Source organism: Carettochelys insculpta, chromosome 1 (genome assembly GCF_033958435.1).
Source record: "Carettochelys insculpta isolate YL-2023 chromosome 1, ASM3395843v1, whole genome shotgun sequence".
Classification (NCBI taxonomy): domain Eukaryota; kingdom Metazoa; phylum Chordata; order Testudines; family Carettochelyidae; genus Carettochelys; species Carettochelys insculpta.
The window spans coordinates 52,126,122-52,137,802 of NC_134137.1; positions in this window are offsets into that span (position 1 = coordinate 52,126,122).

Genomic DNA, 11,681 nt, shown 5'->3' on the forward strand with positions numbered 1-11,681 from the left:
TACCATAGTTTTATATAGGGGAAGTATGATATCTTTTGTCTTATTATCGATCCCTTTTTTAATAATTCCTAACATCCTATTTGCCTTACTAACTGCCGCTGCACACTGCGTGGATGTCTTCAGAGAACTATCCACTATAACTCCAAGATCCCTTTCCTGATCTGTCGTAGCTAAATTTGACCCCATCATGTAGTAAATTTCACTTATTTGCTGTATTAAAATTAGCCACATCCATTTTAATATGAAATGTAATTATTATGCTTAAGGTTCCCATGTACCTTTAACAAAAGATTGACAGATTACTCAGAGCAACCTCAGTGTTCCCAACATTGCTTTTCTTGTGCACTTTATCCCTTCAGCTATTTTATTACTGAAAGACTCAAAGTCTCTTCCTGTTATCTTGTTTCTGCCTGCCTTTACCACAGCCATGATTACATTCTCTGGTCCCCATTTAAAAAGTATACTGAACTTTATAAGAGGGAAAAAACAACAAAAGCCAAACAACACAAGTTACCTGTGTCTGGCAAAAACATGTTTCAGTTTTGCAACTTTGAATGAAAGATTCAAATAGATTTTTAAAAGTCAATTCACTTTAAACGTACAAAATAGGCATTCACAAAGTGTTAGCTTACGTCCTTAAAAACTCACATAATTACACAAGTTTCAGAGGGTTAGCCATGTTCTGTTTCAGCAAAAATCAGGAGTCCAATAGCACCTTAAGGGTGTGCCTACATGGGCACAAATCTTCAAAATAGCCATGCTAATGGCCGTTTCGAAGATTACTAATGAGGCACTGAATTGAATATTCAGCACCTCATTAGCATTAGGACGCTTCCGGCTGCTTTCAAAAGCACGTGGCTCAGCACAGCTACACGGGGGTCCTGTTCGAAAGGACCCCCACACCTTTTGAAATCTCCTTATCCCGATCGGAATAAGGGGATTTTGAAAGGTGCGGGTCCTTTCGAAAAGGACCCCCGTGTAGCCGCGCCAAGCCCGGAAGCGGCCTAATGCTAATGAGGCGCTGAATATTCAATTTAGCACCTTATGAGTAATCTTCGAAATGGCCATTAGCATGGCTATTTCAAAGATTTGTGCCCGTGTAGACACAGCCAAAAAGAGTAACATTTATTTGGAACCCACTTTGTCAGATACATAAACAAGAAGTTTCAGTCTGGCAGGGATACAAGCTGAAGTTTCCAGTTCATGTATTTGATAAAGTGGTCTCCAGGCCACAAAAACTTAAAACACCCTGAAACTTCAGATTTAAATATCTGAAATCATGAAATTTACCATTTTAAAAGTTCTACGATCATGAAATTGATCAAAATGGACCACAAATTTGATAGGGCCCTAATTATTAGTTACTCCTTGAACCAGACATCCCACTTACTCACTCCTGCCCTTATAACTTATTATTTTCATGCCCTTCCTTCCACCTGCTCATTAGTACCTTTCTTTTCAATATGTATTAACTTAGCCAAACAAGTTAGTTATTTCATATTTATCCTACACCAGGACTTCCCTAGAGCTTGCTCCACTTCAGTGGCAGTTCTCCATCACTCCTGGCTACTTGCTAGCGTTCTCTACTCAGGTAAGAAGCTAGAGCCCTCTCTTAACAACCTCAGAAACTACAGACTTTCTTCCCACCGAAACTCTCTACCTTTATAGTCCTTACTCAGTTCCTCACCAGCTGGGCTCTTCATCCCTGAGCCTGGCCCAACTCCAGGTGCAGCCAGATAACATAATTGGACCCACAGGCCCTCATTAACTTTCTCAGGGCCTGCATGCGGAGGGGAGTACATAACTAACATAGAATCATAGGGCTGGAAGAGACCTCAGGAGGTCATTGAATCCAGCCCTACTCTTTAATTGTCCCTTACTCTCTTTGGGAGCGAGTCCTGCAGACTCACTGGTTTCTGTAACTAGAATTTCTAATTCACAAGTACGTGCTACAGGACTGCTTGTTTTTTGCAAAGCTACAGACTAACACAGCTACCCCTCCGAGTTTGAATCATTGTTTTTCATATTACGAAACATCATTATGAAGCAGCTTCCTAGACCCCTCAAAAGACTGATTAAAATGCAAATTTACACAACACAATGTTTGGAAGTTGTCAGAACTGCATTCACATTAAGCCTTCAGAGAACTTATTTCAGTGCTTGTTAACACAGGTGGCTTTAAGAATAAGTTTTGCTACAGTAACAGATGGATTTCTGCTTAAAATTCTTCACACAACCGTGTTACTAACTCAAAGCTATCAAAATTATAGCAAATTAATATTGCTGTTCCATCAACATCAATCAGTTTAACTACACTTCTAAAATTAGCAGAAGCAGCTCAGTTTTGAAAGGCTGTAGTTAGCAAATGTTAACAAAATACAGTAACTACAAATAGCCCCCACCCCAAATTCATGGCCCATTTTGGTCAATTTCATAATCATAGGATTTTTAAATTTGTAAATGCTATGATTTCAGCTATTTACATTTGAAATTTCTCAGTACTGTAAATGGGGTCCTGACCCAAAAAGTAGGTTGGTTGGGGATCCAAGTTTCTTATATGGGGGTCAGAACTTCTACTTTTATGTTCACACTACTGACTGTATCACTTTCCTCTAAAATAACCTTATGACCAGTCTTCTCTGTAAGCAGAGTGTTTGGGGAGCTACCCAGCAGAGATACAGGTGCCTAGGGTTACCATATTTGAACTGTCAGAGACGAGGACACCCCGAGAGGGAGCTGATCTCTATCAGTACCTGCCAACTTGCACTGTATTAATGTACTCTTTTCTGCCTGTTCAAATACGGTGACCCTCGAGGTGCCACCCAGATGATTAGCAGAGCACCCACAGCCACCAGCATGTTTCTACAGGTGGTGCACATCTGCACGTCTTGGTGCACATTACAAAATTTATTCTGACCACGGATGGGAAAAATTAGAGGGAACACTGCTTGTGACTCCCCTGCAACTCCCTTTTGGGCCAGGACTCCCCTAATTTGAGGCACACTGATCCCCCTCTGAAATCTATACAATATCGGGTAGAAGCACACAAAACACCTGATTTCAGGGAGGGGAACTAGACCTCCCCTTCAGTGACTCATTTTTTTATCTGTGAATTTGGAAGGGCCCTAATTAGAAACAAATCTTACCAAAAATACAGTAAAAGGCAAATCTTTGAGGAGCTATTCATTAAGAATACAGCACAGTGGCCATGCCTACACATTTGCTGTTTCGAAGTTTTTGGCTAGTGTAGATATGGCCAGTAAGTTTTAAGAGGTATTCTCACACATGAAGTGCACTTCATCACAGCATGAAGACTGTTCACAGGCTATAATTCTGCTGAGTCTGTATACTTAGAAGGATGAAAGGTTAAAGCTTACTGTATGTATCTATTTGAAAACAGCTGACATCTTAAGGCAGGGGTCTGCAGCCTGTGGTTCCAGAGCCGCATGCAGCTCTTTCAGAACTTTTGTGGCTCCTGATACCATAATTGCCAAGTTTGTTTGTTTTTTTAAAACCCACCACCCTCCTGTTTATTTCGGATAAACATAGAGCATCTAAAAGCCGAAATAATGAACAACTATCAAAACAGCAAACAGTATCTGATCTTGAAACATTGGCTAACTCACCCTTCAATGTGTGCAGGGCATTGTGGGATATGATACCCTTTCCGTGTTTTGATCATGTTGCTAATAAAGTCTTGATTTTGAAAAGGAAAAGGAAGCTTGCGGCATGCCAGCTGTGGAAAGGGCAACACACATTGAAGGAAGAAAACTGAAATTAAACGTGAAGTAAAATTGGCATAACTAAAGTGGATCCATGAGTGAAAGTCAGGAAGCTAGTGGTACAAACACACACACGTAAAGTGTGAGGAAATACAATATGTAAAAAGTTTGTGACCATACTGCAGTAAACATGCATCTTATTACAAATCATTGTGCGTGTGCTGTTAACACAGGAGTTACAAAAAGGATAGTTTAACCTAATTTATTAGGAACCCTCTCATATTCACATCCACTGCAGCTCTTGATTTATTGAGTTTTTACCAAATTTGAAAAAAAATGGCTCCTCTTGCTATTTTGGTTGCCGACCCCCTATCTTAAAGTAATAACATGTTTCTCCTTCTTTCAACTGCTACTTAAAAGGAAATAATTATCACTGGTAATATTAATAGAAAACAATTATATATAGAAGGTATATATAGTTTCATCCCAATAGGGGAAGGAGGCACACAGAAATCTCTGAGATACCTTAACATGTATGGCCACACCATTGTTGCAGAAACATTAAATTTAAGAGTATTTTTAAAATGTTTATTCTTTCATACTCATTTATACATTAATCTGATGTGGCTGTGACAATATGCATGTGCGTTCCAAGGCATCCTTCAGTCTGCATAGACTATGGATTGTGCCCTTCGTAACTCCACTTAAGATCGTCATTTGCCGCGTTGACTGTGACTGTGGAGGCCCACACGAGAGTGACAGTCCTTGATACATCTGCTGCATATGTAGTGGGTGCCTGGCAGGTCCTTGCTGTCCTTTCTACGGGCTCGCTTCTCCTCTGCCAGCTGTCTGATCTTCATCTTGCCCTTCTGAAGGCCCTTGTGTAGTTCCTGCTTCCAGCTGCTGCAGTCATCTGCCAGCTCTTCCCAACTATCTGGGTCAATGTCTACCTCCTTGAGGTCCCTCTTACAGACGTCTTTGAGGCACAACTGGGGGCGTCCGGGAGGTCTTTTGCCAGAGGCTAGCTCGCCATACAGGATGTCTTTTGGGATCCTTCCATCATTCATCCTGTGGACGGGGCCAAGCCAGCAAAGCCGCTGCTGCCTGAGGAGGGTGTGCATGGTTGGAATTCCAGCTTGCTCGAGGACAGCAGTGTTGGGCACTCTGTCCTTCCATGATATCCCAAGAATGTGCCTGAGGCAGCGCAAGTGGAAGACATTCAGCCTCTTTTCCTGGCGGGCGTACAAGGTCCAAGACTCACTGCTGTAGAAGAGGGTGCAGAGGATGCAGGCTCTGTAGACTTGCATTTTGTTGCGAGTGTACAGCTTGTTGTTGTTCCACACTCTCTTGCTAAGTCTGAACAGAGTTGTGGCTGCTTTTCCAATCCTCCTGTTTAGCTCAGACTCCAGCGACAGGGTGTCGGTGATGGTGGACCCAAGGTAAGTAAACTTGCACATGCAGCCCATAACATGTTGTTTTAGAGACTTTATTTAACAGAAATTTGCTCTTTTGTACCTTGTTGTATTGTTCTGAGAAGTCTTTCCGGCTTCACAGGTAAGTAACATATTTCATTTTTCAAGCTACTCAGAAGTCTAAACTGTCTGATAAAACTACGTAACTATGGTACTTAGACTCCTGGTGACATCTTTCAGTATTACTTCATTTAATAACTGAGATGTTCATCAAGTCAGAAAAGAGTTCGGTGATAGAGAATACCAAGTACCTCCGAAATAACATGATCATATGGTTAGTATTTCGAAGTATTAAAGTGAATTAAAAATAGCTACTCTATATAGGAAAACAAAAAAGCAGTCCAGTAGCACTTTAAAGACTAACAAAATAATTTATTAGGTGATGAGCTTTCATGGGACAGACCCACTTCTTCAGATCATAGCCAGACCAGAACAGACTCAATATTTAAGGCATAGAGAACCAAAAATAATAATCAAGGTTAACAAATCAGAAAAATATTATCAAGATGGCACAGTGTCAGTCAGCACTTTAATGGAGTGGGCCATTCTGTTAATGACTGAAAGTTTGTGTCTTACTGAAGAGGAATTTTCACAACAGTTTGGAAAGAGAGGCTGCTGAACTCACTTTTATCTTCAAATTCAACACACTAAACACGTGGTTTGAACCCAGATGGGAATTTTCTAGGTCATTATAGGGGTTCTTATGCATACTTGGCTTAATCTAATTCTTGACACACACACCCCCTTCTGCCCCTCTACTCTCTGATTTGCTCACCTTGATAATATTTTTCTGATTTGTCAACCTTGATTATTATTTTTGGTTCTCTGTGCCTTAAATATTGAGTCTGTTCTGGTCTGGCTATGATCTGAAGAAGTGGGTCTATCCCACGAAAGCTCATCACCTAATAAATTATTTTGTTAGTCTTTAAAGTGCTACTGGACTGCTTTTTTGTTTTGATAGTATATAGACTACCATGGCTCGCTCTCTGTTACTATATAGGAAAGGTAAACATTTAAGTTAGTTTACCTTACAAGATTATTTCACATTATATTTATTTATATTGCCATATTGGGCACCGCTAGAGTCCCTATGGCTTAGGGTCAGGCACAAGCAAATTTAAAGGGTCTTAACCTCCCTCTATATATTTGCTCCATTGAGAAATACGCAAGATCAACACCAACGATTTGGGTGGGGGGGAGATTTTCCAGTTTGATAACTGGTTCGGATACATCTAAGTTTAGTGGAAAAATAAGTTTAGCCACATTGCAAGAGCATAGTTTTCTCTCTTAAAAGGAGACGTTCATGTTGTTAAACAAAATTCTCCCACCAAAAAGAGGATGAAGAGAGGCTGTTGTTCTCAGTAGTGACAGATGGCAGAACAATGAGCAATAATCTCAAGTTACATAGCAGGAGGTGTAGGTTAGATATTAGGAAAAAGTATTTCACTGGTTGTGTGGGGGTGAAGCACTGAAATGCATTATCTAGAGAGATGGTTGAATCATCATCCTTGGAGGGTTTTAAGTCCTCGCTTGACAAAGTTCTGGCTGGGATGATTTAGTTAAGGCTGATCCTGTTTTTAGGACTTGATTTGATGACCTCTTGAGGTTCCTTCCAGCCCTATGATTCTATGAACTAAAGATCATCAATGTCAGAGCACAGAGAATTACTTCCCTGGGATTCAGCTTGGAAGTTAGAGTACAAGTGGAAAAATCATCAACCAGCCTGAGAAGTCCCACACCAAGTCCAAAATAAAAATAACCTGACAGTCTAAACACACATTTCCTTTCTACTTACATATCTATGTGCTGACTATGAGATGGCCAGGATATTTACTGGGTTCATTCAAGCTGCTTAAGAGCAATTATTTCTGTCTGTCTTCTCTGCATCAGCCAGACAGACAAAGACCCCTGAGACGTCAATTGTCTTCAGTTCAAAAGAATGTCTCTTTCTCGCATTGGCTTACCTGACTGCCCTCACAGACACCCCTCTAAGGGTTAACCCTTTACAGGCATTCATTCATGAAAAGAAGTGTCAGGTTGGTCAGGCATGACTTGTTCTTAGTGAATCCATGCGGACTATTCTTGATCACTTTTCCCTCTTCTAAGGGCTTCAAAATGGATTACTTGAGGATCCCCTCCATGATTATTCCAGGGACTATGTTGAGGCTGACCAATCTGTAGTTCCCTGGATTCTCCTTCTTCCCCTTTTTTAAAGATGAGCACTACATTTGCCCTTTTCCAACCATCTTGAACCTTTCCTGATCTCCACAAGTTTTCAAAGATAACAGCAAATGCTCTGCAATGACATTTACCAGCTCCCTCACCACCCTTGGATGCATTTGATCTGGTCCCATGGATTTGTGTATGTCCAGATTTTCTAAATACTTCTTAACCTATTCTTTCACCATTGAGGGCTGCCCACCTCCTTCACATTCTGTTGTCTAGTCGTGTAGTCTGGGAACTGACCTTGTCTGGGAAGACAGAGGCAAAAAAAAAAAAAAAGCATTGAGAACTTCAGCTTTTCCCATATCACCTGTCACTAGTCATCCATCCAAGTTTCCACTTCTTGTAAGCTTCTTTTTTGTTTTTAAGCTCAAAGATTTCTGTTAAGCCAGGATGGTTGCCTACCACATTTGCTTTTTACTACACATTGGAATGGTGTGTTCCTGTGCTTTCAGCAAGGCTTCTTTAAAAGAGTGGCATTGACAAGAAAGTTTATCAACTGCACCCACCATGCATCCTCTCCCCCAGTGCAAACTGCCAGTGATTCACTGAAGTCACCACCTGAGTGGAGACACCACCTGAGTGGAGATGCCCCCCATGCGTGGGGCCAAGCTGCATGCTGCTCAGGCTGCCCCAAGCCCAGCTGCACACGCCACCTGAAGCTGAGTTGCACGAGTTGCCAGCTGCCATGAGCCGCCCCAACTGCCCCACGGCCCCGAGCTGCAGGAGGAGCTGCCTCCACGTGCTCGTCCCACCAAATGGTAGGGCATGTGCACAGAGGGTGGTCCATGTGTGCAGCTCTAGGGAGCTGCATTTGCCACATCATGTTGTCCAGTTCACCACACGTGGCAAACAGACAGAGTATTGGACACTGTGGCTTTAAAATATAGCCAAATCTCCTGGACTCTTTTCCTCCTCACTTAAGCGTCCCAGAGGACCCTCCCCATCAGTTCCCCGAGGGAGTCAAAGCCCATTTTTCTGAAGTCCAGGGCTCATATTTTGGTGCTCTCCTTTCTTCCTTCCGTGGATCCTGAACTTGACCATCTCATAATCACTGCTGCCAAAGTTGACACCCACATCTACTTCCCCTACCAATTCCTTCCTGTTTGCGAGCAGGTCAAGGCTAGGCAATAAAGGAAATGCCAGAAATTTATACTAAACATAGCACCATGACTAGATATTATCACAACTTCAGGACATTGTTTCCAGTTTAAAAGTACAAAGAAAGATCAACATTGATAAACAAGAGCACAAACAACCAGAAGCAGTTAACTGGCCAATGTTTTGCAGTAGCCTAAGAGAGAATAAAGATTAGTCTATGCTAGAAGTGCTAGAGCAGCACTGGCGCAGCTGTGTCACTGTAGGGCATGTGGGGGAAGACGGTTTATGATGACAGGAGAGATCTCTCCCATCTGCTGAATGAAACCCCCTCCACAAGAAGCAGGAACTATATTAGCAGGAATTCTAAGGTATTTTGTTGTGTAACTTACACAGCTCAGTGGTGGCTTATTCACACCCCTGAGCAACGTCAGTTATACTAAAAGGCACGTTAACACTACCAGTTACATATTTCCCAAGTGAAGCTAACTCAACCACCTCTCCCTGCTCATGGGGCCATTCCAGCTGCTTGTCCAAGCTCTCCTCATCCCCTGTGAGTCTGGTCCAAGCTGCTCACTGGTGAGGTTGGGGCTAGCGTAACTCTTTGTTCAAGCCCTGCCTGCTCTCCTGCATGGAGCTGGTATCACCACACACTCCCACCCTGTAGCCAGACATGAACCCCCCATTTGGCCTTTTCTTCTCCCCCCCACTGGGAGAGACAAAGAGAGAAATAAGCAGGGGAGACAGGGAGCCTTTGATGTCCTGGGAACGCAGGTGTGCTGTCTCGCCCAGCCTCTCTACTATACACAAAAACCAGACAGTGAATGGGCTAGCTAATGGCCACCCTTCTGGCTGATCTCGGTAATTGACATACCTTGATCACTGCCCCAGCCTTGATCACTTCCCCAGGAAGAACGGGGAACCCTGCCCATCACCTCCAAAGGTGCCCAATTGTCCACAATTCACAGGTGCAAATTGAGCCTTGCATCTTCCCTGGGAAACCTGGGGTTCAAACACTCTCCTCCCAATTGGCCACTTGAGACCAGGAAGAAGCCTACATGACAAAAGCAGTATAAAGGGGTTTGGCAAACCACCCTCCCTTCTGAGTTTCAATCACCTACGCCTGCTGGCCAGGTCTGGAATTAACTCCCAAGACTGGGGATGCCTGGTTCGTATCTACTTCTTCCCAAGGGATTGAGAGAATCTGGGTCACACTGGATCTAGGAGGCAGGGGTAAGGATTACACCTGTATTGCACTTCTTTCCTATAGGAATTGAGGGAAATACTCTGGTTTCACCAGGTCTAAGAGGCAGGGGTGAAAGTCACACCTGCAACATGCCTTTCTTGTGTACACATTACTTGTATTAGTTTAAGCTAGCTAGTTTGTCTAAAACTTTTCTTAAGTTAAATTGTGTTGTTTCCCCTTTAAAAACCGCGGGTACTAGCTGTTTTGGGCTACAAACTGCTAAAACCATTAGCCTGTCACTCAAACCGCGGGAAGCCCTGATCTTATCTTTAAAACGCGTTTACCCCTTTGATCTATCAGAACACTGCGATCCTCCACTATCTTACACATAGAACTGTAGAAAATTATTATCTTGCCTATTAAACCACAGGGGGTCCCTACCTTACCTTAACTGGCAAGCTGCGGTCAGCAATTACCTTCTGTAAACATTAGTAACCACGAGAAAAATCATTATCCTGTCACTCACTCGGCGGCCATCTTGGTTTCATTCATAAATTGAGCGGTCAGTTTAAAACCCCCTTTTACACGCGGCAGCCGCTTCTGTTGTAAAATCGCTGCCAGCGGTTTCCTATTAACTGTTAGCAAAGTTATAAACAAAAATTCACAATTGTGGGACTTTGATCACTTGTCTTAGTTATATTGTTTCCATCTTTGCATAAATAAAAAGGTAACTGTTAAAGCCTCTCTAAGTGCAATTTTCCTCTTGCTGCTGTAACCGAACTAAACACAAACCAAAGAACCCAGCCTGCCCTGGCTGCTTAGCGTAGCTGCTGGTGTGGCATCCCCCCCCTTTGCCCCACCGGACCTTTAGCTGGCACCTGGGCAGCGGCTCACACCCCCCCACATTCCTCCACGCCCTACTTTCGTAAAAAAAAAAAAAAAAAAAAAAAGTGGGCATTTGTCCCATGAGCTCTTGCCAACAGCAAAAGAGGAATAACTCCCTTTGCTAGAAAACTCAAGGTGGGCAGGACAGGATGTGACAGGTTGGCTCCCAGAGGTCCCCTTGAGACTGTCACTCAGTGTGTTGACCACATGACTGAGACCACTTACATGCCCTATGGGACACCTCTCTGCCCTGTCCTGCTGAGGCACAAGCTCAAGACTCCCGTAGCAAAGGCATAGAGTTAGGGTAATGGCACCCAAGAAGAGTAACATAGATACTGATAACACAGCTAAGGTTTTGGAGGGCTCAGCTACAGGGACTTGCCAGCATAGCCCAAAAGGGACCAATAACCCAAGTAACTTCATCTTATTCTCTATAAAAGAAATAATTTAAAAAAAATGAAAAGCTATTCCTATATAACATTACTACTTGGTCTCAATACTAGCCTTCTGACAAATGAAGCACATGGCCTCCTTTCAAACAAAATAAACCTAGGGTTCTGATCCAAACTTTAAAGACATTAATCAGCAAATTACTGAAAAAATACAAATGTTAAATCCCAAACAACCCTACCGAGCCACACATGGGTCATAACAGTAGCAAATAACCTTGCCACATATCAAATATGATAAAAATTTTCAATATAACACAAATGAGAAAAGCTGCAGCAATCTGAGAGAAAGAGAACCAGTAGAAGCAGCCTGGTGCTAAGGGTATATCTACACTTACCAGAAGATCAACTCCTTCAGGGTCAATCTTCCAGAGTTCAATATAAGGCACCTAGAGGGGACGCACAAAATCTAACCATCAAGGCTCTACAGTCGGTCCTAGTACCCCTCATTATGGTGAGAAGGGAAGTTGTCAGGAGAGTGTCTCATGTCGACCTCCCTCTGCGTGGGCAGCCTGAGGCACTGATCAAGGATACGGCAAGTCCAGAGACGCAGTGGTCAGAGCCGGAATTGCATGTCTTAGATTCACTTTTTGACCCAGTATAGACCTGAACTAAGTAACCTGCCGGCACTGTCTCAGCACGACAG